This window comes from Cervus canadensis, chromosome X, assembly GCF_019320065.1.
Source record: "Cervus canadensis isolate Bull #8, Minnesota chromosome X, ASM1932006v1, whole genome shotgun sequence".
Taxonomy (NCBI): Eukaryota; Metazoa; Chordata; class Mammalia; order Artiodactyla; family Cervidae; genus Cervus; species Cervus canadensis.
The window spans coordinates 140,354,033-140,363,624 of NC_057419.1; positions in this window are offsets into that span (position 1 = coordinate 140,354,033).

Below are 9,592 nucleotides of genomic sequence, written 5' to 3' on the forward strand. Positions count from 1 at the left end.
AAAGTCCAGAAGGACTTTGTGAATCTAGTTGGGGAACTTGCTTTGACTCAGAACAAGAGTGCAATCAAGGAGTTACTTGAAGATTGACAGATATCTGAAAATATTGTCTCAGCTAGAGACAGATGAGTTACCAGATATATGAAAACACTTGAGGGCAATGGCCTAGAACTGAACATGAAGCAGATCCCGAAATGACAGGCAGTATCTGAGACACACTGAGCAAGGATACAGATCAAAGATTGTTGGAGAGAGGTCAATAATAGTTAATGCAAGTGAATGATGACTCCTCAAACCATAAGCTGACTGTCATGAATGGGCGACAGTTAGTCAACATTCTTGCAGATGTAAACCAGAATTCAGAGAGAGGGCAGGTTCACTAACTTGCAGCCTTCAAGACCATAGATTGGCTAAGTGCTGATGATTAATAAAAATAAATTCCTATGGCTTCTTTTTGTTAATATCATTTATTCCTATAGCTTTAAAGTAATCAGGATATTTATGGCTATTTTGTCCTCATAACAAATCTGAAAGAAGAGACAGGCATCATTTCCCACTGATAAGGTAAATTTGCATATTGGGACTCACAAAATGGTGGCAACCAGAGTGGCCCACAAGCAAATTGAAACCCATGTCAGCCCACACTCACAGGAAACACCTCACTGTCTAGGAAACCTAACATACATTAATCACAATCCTCCAACTCAACTTTTGCTAGCTTATCTTACCCTAGAAAATAGACCTACTAGCCTTATCAGGAAATCCTTGACCTCCTAGCCAATCATGCCCTATTTCTACATTGCCTCTCCTAATGTTATGTAATACCCATTCTTGCTAAAATCCCTCTGGAAGAGTGTTCCACTGCTTGTGAGACACTGTGTACCCCTAACTCATGGGTTGTTTTCCCTCAAATAAAGGACTGCATTAATTACTAAATTGTACTATTTTTGTCATTTGACAGATTAACAAACTAAGGTTACAAAATGCTGAAATGACCTACCCATGTTTACAGTTAAGCAGGAATTTGATGTGAGAGCCATCTGACTCCACAACCAAGATTTGAATGATGATCAGTGCCACTGCCAAAGCATTTTTTATTTTAATGTTTTAACATTTTAAAATGTAAATGTATTTGTATATTTTATTTTATTTTTTACTTAAAACATTTTTTAAATTTTATATCTATTTTCTTCTTGTATTTTGTGGGGGTTTTTCATGGCCACACCGCACAACTTGTGGGATCTTAATTCTCTAACCAGGGAGCGAATCCTGTCCCATGGTAGTAAAAGAAACGAGAGTTAACCACTGGATTCTGGACCACCAGGGAATTTCATATTTTTTTATTTTATAGCTGTGGGTCCTGAATATATATAGGTCAGCATGAGGTCATTTTGTTTACAAAGGTAGATGAACAATTATTTGTTCTAGATTTGTGAAAAATGCCATTGGTACTTCAATAGGGATTGCATTGAATCTGTAGATTGCCCCAGGCAGTGTGTTCATTTTAATGATAGTAATCCTTTAACTTCATGAGCACAGTATATCATTCCATTTGTTTGTTTCATCGCAGTTTCTTCAATCAGTGTCCTATAGTTTTCCAAGTTCATTCCAGTTCAGTTCAGTCACTCAGTCGTGTCCGACTCTATATGACCCCATGGACTGCAGCACACCAGGCTTCCCTGTCCATCAGCAACTCCTGGAGCTTGCTCAAACTCATGTTCATCAGTCAGTGATGCCATGCAGCATCTCATGCTCCGTCATCCCCTTCTCCTCCTGGGTTCAATCTTTCTCAGCATCAGGGTCTTTTTCCAATGAGTCAGTTCTTTGCATCAGGTGGCCAAACTACTGGAGCTTCAGCTTCAGTATTAGACCTTCTAATGAATATTCAGACTTGATTTCCTTTAGGATTGACTGGTTTGATCTCCTTGAAGCCCAAGGGACTCTCAAGAGTCTTCTCCAACACCACAGATCAAAAGCATCAATTCTTCAGCACTCAGCTTTCTTTATGGTCCAACTCTCACATCAATACATGACTACTGGAGAAACCATAGTTTTGACCAGATGGATCTTTCTGGGCAATGTCTCTGCTTTTTAATATGCTGTCTAGGCTGGTCATAGCTTTTCTTCCAAGGAGCGAGAGTTTTGAATTTAGTGACTGCAGTCAGCTTTTGCAGTGATTTTGGAGCACAAGAAAATAAAATCTGTCACTGTTTCCATTGTTTCCCTCTCTATTTGCCATTAAGTGATAGGATCGGAAAAGACCCTGATGCTGGCAAAGATTAAAGGCAGGAGAAGGGGATGACTGAGGATGAGATGGTTGAATGGCATCACTGACTTAATGGACATGAGTTTGATTAAGCTCCGGGAGTTGGTGATGGACAGGGAAGCCTGGTGCACTGCAGTCCATGGGGTTGTATAGAGTCAGACACAACTGAGCAACTTAAATGAACTGAACTGAACTGATGGGACCAGATGCCATGATCTTCGTTTTTTGAATGTTGAGTTTTAAGTCAGCTTTTTCACTCTCCTCTTTCACTTTCATCAAGAGGCTCTTAGTTCCTCTTCTCTTTCTGCCATAAGTGTGGTGTCATCTGCATATCTGAGGTGATTGATATTTCTCCTGGCAATCTTGATTCAGGCTTGTGCTTCATCCAGCTCAGCATTTCACATGATGTACTCTGCATATAAGTTAAATAAGCAGGGTGGCAATATACAGCCTTGACATGAACTCCTTTCCCAATTTGGAACCAGTCCATTGTTCCAAGTCTGGTTCTAACTGTTGCTTCTTGACATGCATACAGATTTCTCAGGAGACAAGTATGGTGGTCTGGTATTTCCATCTCTTGAAGAATTTTCCACAGTTTATTGTGATCCACACAGTCAAAGGCTTTTAGTGTAGTCAATGAAGCAGAAGTAGATTTTTTTTTTAATTCTCTTGCTTTTTCTATGATTCAACAGATGTTGGCAATTTGAGCTCTGCTTCCTCTGCCTTTTCTAAATCTAGCTTGAACATTTGGAAGTTGTTAGTTCATGTACTGTTGAAGCCTACTTGTAGAACTTTTGTTAGGGGAAGCACACTGACGGAAACCACCCACTCTGGTCAGGCACCATAGTAATCATTTGCATGAGTTGTTTTATGACAGGAGGTCCTGATAAGGAACATGGAACTGATAAGCCACCTCCAATGGGAAGAGTTTAGGAAAGGTCAAAAGGTGACACCACGTGTCCGACCACCTCCCAAAATCCTCCTTGATGGCATCTATCATGGCTGAACTAGGGATGCACCACCAGGAAGGACTCTGAGTCAGAATGATTGGCTAAAGACAACCCAGAAGCTAATCCCATCACCAGAAAGCCCTAAAATGTGAGCCACATGGCAGAGCAATTTTCCTGGGTTCCCTTACCCTACTGCTCTCTGCCCCGGCGCCCTTTCCCAATAAAATCTCTTGCTTTGTCAGCACATGTGTTTCCTCGGACAATTTCTGAGTGTTAGACAAGAGCCCACTTTCAGGCCCTGGAAGGGGTCTTCCTTCCTGCAACAAATGGCGACTCTGGCGGGGACTCTTTTTCACTGTGACTGACATCCTGACCACTTGGGGTACTCGGGGACCAGCTTGCCCACTGATGGAGCAGACCCAGCGGCCACAACTGGGACCCTTTTGTCCCTGGTCACCTCCTGACGTGGACAATTGGCCAGAATGCCCTGACCAGGTAAAGAACAGTGGCTTTATAGACCTCACTCCTCTTCTTTCTCTCTTTCCTTTCCTTATACCTTCCTAACCTATCTTACCCTTTTTTCTAGTCCCTGGTCCTAGACACAGTAATCTGGTCGAATGGCCTCAACCCTTCAAGACTGACCATGTGCTCTTGGAAGAGAACTCAAATTCTGGTTCTGTTTCAGTCTGGTTTCTGGTCAGGCCGAGTTCCAGTCCTCCCTTCTCTGGAGGCCCAGGATAAAGTCCCGTAATGCCTGGGTGTCTGCAGGTGGCAAGAGATGTCTGTAGGTCCACCCCTTTTGCCCTCCTCTCTCACCTCCTCACCCCTCTACTTTCAACCTGGCTTCATTTCCTCCCTTTGAAATCTTTGAAGATCTGAGATATTTTCATTTACTCTGTTAATACTTGGATCTGAAGTTCTGTGTTTATAGGAGGTTTTCTGAGAGACAGTAATCTTGTATTTAAGGGACTAGCTTACGAGGACTGTCAGGTCTATGTGTGTGTTTTATATTCTGTGTTCTGTGTTGTGATTTATGATGGACATTTTGCCTTGTGTGACTATAATTGGTTTAGAATTGTAAACCGCCATTTTCTTAGAACTTGACTTTCTTTCCCTGTGCCTTGAGACCAGGGCTCTCAGGAACACTTATCTAGACCATCTCTAACTCCTAAGACTAAGGAAAAATGGGAAGAAGGCTTTAAATTTTTTATTCATTCCAACTTTTAATTATAAACTAGTGAATCTTATATGGTAATATCTAATTCATGACTAGGTTTAGAAAATGAAGCTAGAGCTTGCCTTGTGTCTGTCTGAATATGTGTATGTCTTGGTATGTCTTTGTCTCTGGATAATATTTTTGAGATTACTTTGTAAATGAGCTCTATTTAATTGGCTTAAAGAAAAGTGAAGTGAGATTTGCTCAGTTGTGTCCTACTCTTTTTGACCCCGTGGACTATACACTCCATGGAATTCTCCAGGCCTTTTTCATACCTTTTTCTATGGAAAAAGGTTTGGGTGGGTAGGAGTGGATAGTCATTCCCTTCTCCAGGGAAAAGAAAAGTAAGCACTTACAAATCAAATAATTCTAAATTAAACAATGAATTCCAGGTTAATGTGAACTGGGAAATATTCAGTATTAAATTAATACCTGGTAACAGAGACATGTCTTTAGAACCATCAATAAGTATAATTGCATACTTATTGTACACAGACTATATATATTCTGTATACAGAAGGATAAAAGAACTTCTGTTGTACCTAGGTTTACTGGAGGTCAAATAAGACTGTATTCTGTTACAAATTTGTCAACAAAACATTTACCTTACCTCATTGTGGAAAATAGGGAAACTAGGATGTGTTTTCAGTAAAAATAAAGTTATGAAAACATTACTGAAAAGAGTTATGCATGATCAGGATTTTCTAAAATTGGATTACAATTAGTTGGATAAATGGATTCTGTTAGGATTGATGTAGACATAGGAAAACTGGTTCAAGTCAACGAGGTCCAAGATGGTGGAGTTGACTTTCACTACACCTTCAGCCTTGGTATCTACATATGCCCATTGTGACATATCAGCAAGCTAAATGATACACCCATCAGCACTGACTAAATCTGACTGAATGTTCTAAATTGTGTTCATTTCGTTGGTTAAATTACATGGGAATATTATCAAATGAGCAATAAATCCACTCACATTATAAAGTATAGTAAATATTACTAATATAGATATCCTAGAAATTATATGGAGTTCCTAACATTCTGGTATGTCCTGGTATTCTAATGGGAAACCTGATGACTTTACAAAAGTAAAAAAAAATGACTAAATGAACAAGCGAATATGCTTATAACTTTTATAGTTTCTATCTGAAAAATTACAGGTTTGAATTCTGGGAGTAGGGAAAACCTTCCTCTCAAACTAATTATGACAGTAAATTGGTAAAATTATATGTAAAGAAAACAATTATATTTTCTCTCTATCTGATTCCTCCAGAGATCGGAAACTCTTAGGTTTCCAGTAACTTTTTCAGATGAGTTAGGAAGGTTTTCTCACTAACAGGTACAGAAATCTCAAGGAATTTTTTAGACCTTGAAAAGGGAGAAATTCACTCTGTTAGGCAAAATCTGTAATAAGCCTTTGGCCTGACTTTCCTAGCCCTGGAAGATTTTATTTTAAAAGTTCAGTCTGAGACTCTGTAAAAGTTTCAGCAAAGCAAAAAGGTCTATGATCAATTCTGGTTAAATAAATCATCAGGCCAAGTTTTTGAAACCAGACCTATATCACAAACAAGTCTCAATTTTGTTATATTTGGTAAAAATGACGGTGATTTTAGGGAAATAAAGAGGTTTCAATGAATGTGAAATCCCAGTTTGTTAATGGAGGTCCGAATCTAGTAAGACTCATTTCCTGGATAGTTCTTTGCTGGTATGCGATATTAATGTAAAATTGAATTGAACTCTTAAAGAACACCCTAAGTTTGTTTCTGAAGCTTATCTCAGTCATCTATCTTTGTATAAAGATCAGATGCCTCATTAGCTGCAACCAGGACTGGAAAATGACATAATTTAAGGGACTATCTCCAACCTGGATGGAAGGACCTTTTTCTCAGGTACTCCTAACTGGCTCATGCACAGTGAAATTGAAGGGAAACTGACTCTTAGATTAATTGCCACTTCCAAAGGCCCGTACACTGGACTGATCTATAGAGAGGACAGCTGACCTCATCTCACCTTAAAATGATGCTCAGACAGGAAAAACTGCACTACACCAAGATGAGAAGATGACATCAGAGGTAGACAGCTTGCCCAAGATGCTGGACCTGATTTCTATGAGCATTTATAATGCTTTCTTGACTTCTTAGACCTTTGCATATAAATGAAATGCTTTTCTATCATAGGCCTGATCCTATGCTAGTTTTAGAAATCAATCCAACTGCTGGGTTTGTGGCCAATTGCCTGTGTCTAGTTCTGTGATTTTCTCTACTGCAACACTCAGACTGGTTGGCCCTGAGAAAAGTTACTTCAAAAAAAAAAAGTTATAGTCCTATCCAAGTCACTATTGATATTATTAGATGGGATCTCCTCACCTGGCCAAGTAATAATGCCTGCTCTGACTCTGGTCATAAATTTGAGTTTTCTTCTATTACTCAAGCTCAATCTGAGAAACAAGCAAAGTTTCAGCATAGGAAAAAAATCTCCCACAATTATGGAATGGATACATATAGATAACACCAGGCTATGGTAATTTAGGTTTAAAGTCTCCTCTATGTTGGAAACAATTAAATCATACTAAGGATAATCAGTCTAGTAACACTAGGAAACCAGGCTATGTGCCTTATAGACAGTGCCAATATATAATTTCCCTGAAAGATAAAGATTTGTACAGTACAGACTAAGTCAGATGACCTGCAATATACTGGGCTTCATCTTATGGAAGTTCTTAGTTTAAGTCTTACTTATGACTTTACTAATACTGCTGGCTATGTTATTTGTATTTTGCCTTTTTACAAAATTGCTGTTTCTTATACTGCCAAATGTGGTGTGTGTGACTGAGGCCTCTGATAAAATGATATCGTTCCATATGAGATTGATGATGGTAACTCTAGATTATGTAACTCTAGATATGGGAAGAAGCAACAAGAGGGAGTGTATTCCTGGACCAAGAGGCTAATAAGACAGGTGGTTCAGAGAATTTTGGATGCTGTTTTATGGCCTAGCCCAGTAACAGCACATTGAGTGGCCTGTCAACAATGTCAACAATGGACATTCTCAGCAACGTGGGATGAAATGGTCATGAAATGCCCCACTCTAAATCATGGTCAAGTTTATGACCAAGAAGGGGCTCTGCCAACTGAAAACTGACACTTGCCATCTACCTCTGCAAAGATTAAATCATGACCACTGCAGCTGCTGACCTTCAACACCCGTGAAAGAAGTTCAGAGTGAAAATCAGGAATGAGGCCCTCTGTGCTCTGGGAAAAACTGGCAGAATAGGCCTTCAGATAGTTAGATCTTTTCAGGAGAAGATTTTATGAGTCCCAATTCTTGCATCATCTCGTACCTAGAGAAATACTGACATCATCAATGGTCACATCTGCTTTAGCTATTAAGAATTTTACAATTGAAAGTAAAAATATGACCCAGCAATCCCACTTCCGGGCATACACACCGAGGAAATCAGATCTGAAAGAGACACGTGCACCCCAATGTTCTTCCAGCACTATTTATAATTGCCAGGACATGGAAGCAACCTAGATGCCCATCAGCAGACGAATGGATAAGGAAGCTATGGTACATATACACAATGGAATATTACTCAGCCATTAAAAAGAATTCATTTGAATCAGTTCTAATGAGATGAATGAAACTGGAGCCCATTATACAGAGTGAAGTAAGCCAGAAAGATAAAGACCAATACAGTATACTAACACATATATATGGAATTTAAAAAGATGGTAACAATAACCCTATATGCAAAACAGAAAAAGAGACACAGATGTATAGAACAGACTTTGGGACTCTATGGGAGAAGGCGAGAGTGGGAAGTTCTGAGAGAATAGCGATGAAACAAGTATTTCAATGTATCAAGGGTGAAACAGATCACCAGCCCAGGTTGGATGCATGAGACAAGTGCTCAGGGCTGGTACACTGGGAAGACCCAGAGGGATGGGGTGGGGAGGGAGGCGGGAGGGGGTATTAGGATGGGGAATACATGTAAATCCATGGCTGATTCGTGTCAATGTATGGCAAAAACCACTGCAATATTGTAAAGTAATCAGCCTCCAACTAATAAAAATAAATGAAAAACAAAATCTGCCTGCCAATGGAGAGGACATCAGTTCCATTCTTGGTCTCTGAAGAACCCACATGCCTGGGACAACTAATCCTGTACACCACAACTACTGAAGCCCACGGGCCCTATAGCCTATGCTCCACAACAAGAGAAGTAATTCCACAGAGAAGCCCACATACCACAACTAGACAGTAGCTCTCCCACCCACAGCCGCAACTAAAAAGATTCTACACACAGCAACAAAGATGCAGCTCAGCCATAAATAAATAAATAATTTTCAAATGCTTAAAAGAAGAAAGAAAGTAAATCAAAATAGAGTAGCTATGTCTACAGCCATACCACCCTGAATGCGCCCAATCTCGTCTGATCTCGGAAAATAGAGTAGCTATGCCCAGACATCCAGGAAAATAACTGGGTAATACTATGGGTGTAATCTCAGACTAGACCTTGTATTGCTAAACCCTTGAGTTTTCTGAGTCATGTCAGGCTTAGATGCCACTAGATATTCTAAAAACAATGTCTGCTGGCAGCTAGTAACTGCAACCTTACATTTTATAAGGCTTACATTTTATAAGGCTACCTGGCTACCTGGCTCCAAGTCTCCCCAAAGTGTCAGGTCCTGACTGGGTTTCAGGCCTATTCTTCTGAAAAGAAATGAGATTTATTTTGTCTATTAAAATCCCAACTGTCACTCCTTCAACTACTTCTGTTACACCAAAATGGCAGACCAAGGGATTGAGATTTTAGTCACAGAAGACTCAGATATAGGACTTGGAACTCAGGAACACTTCCAATTCAGTGTCTATTCTCCAAGCTGAGGCAGTCCTATACCCCATTTTGACAGAAACTTATCACAGTCATAGTTGCCCAGGTCCCTGAGTTAAAACTGTGCAGGATCCATGGGACTCTGGAATACAGGCCTGCTCTGTGTTTTCCACTTCTTATCTGTAAGACATAGGCTTCATTCAGCCTCCTTGACCTTCCCTGAGTTCCAAAGGATAGATTCAAACAGTTGCTGATCAGGGAAGGGAGAGGATACAGAAACAGAGGAGGAACAATCAAATGGTAATTCAGCCTTGAGGTAGGGT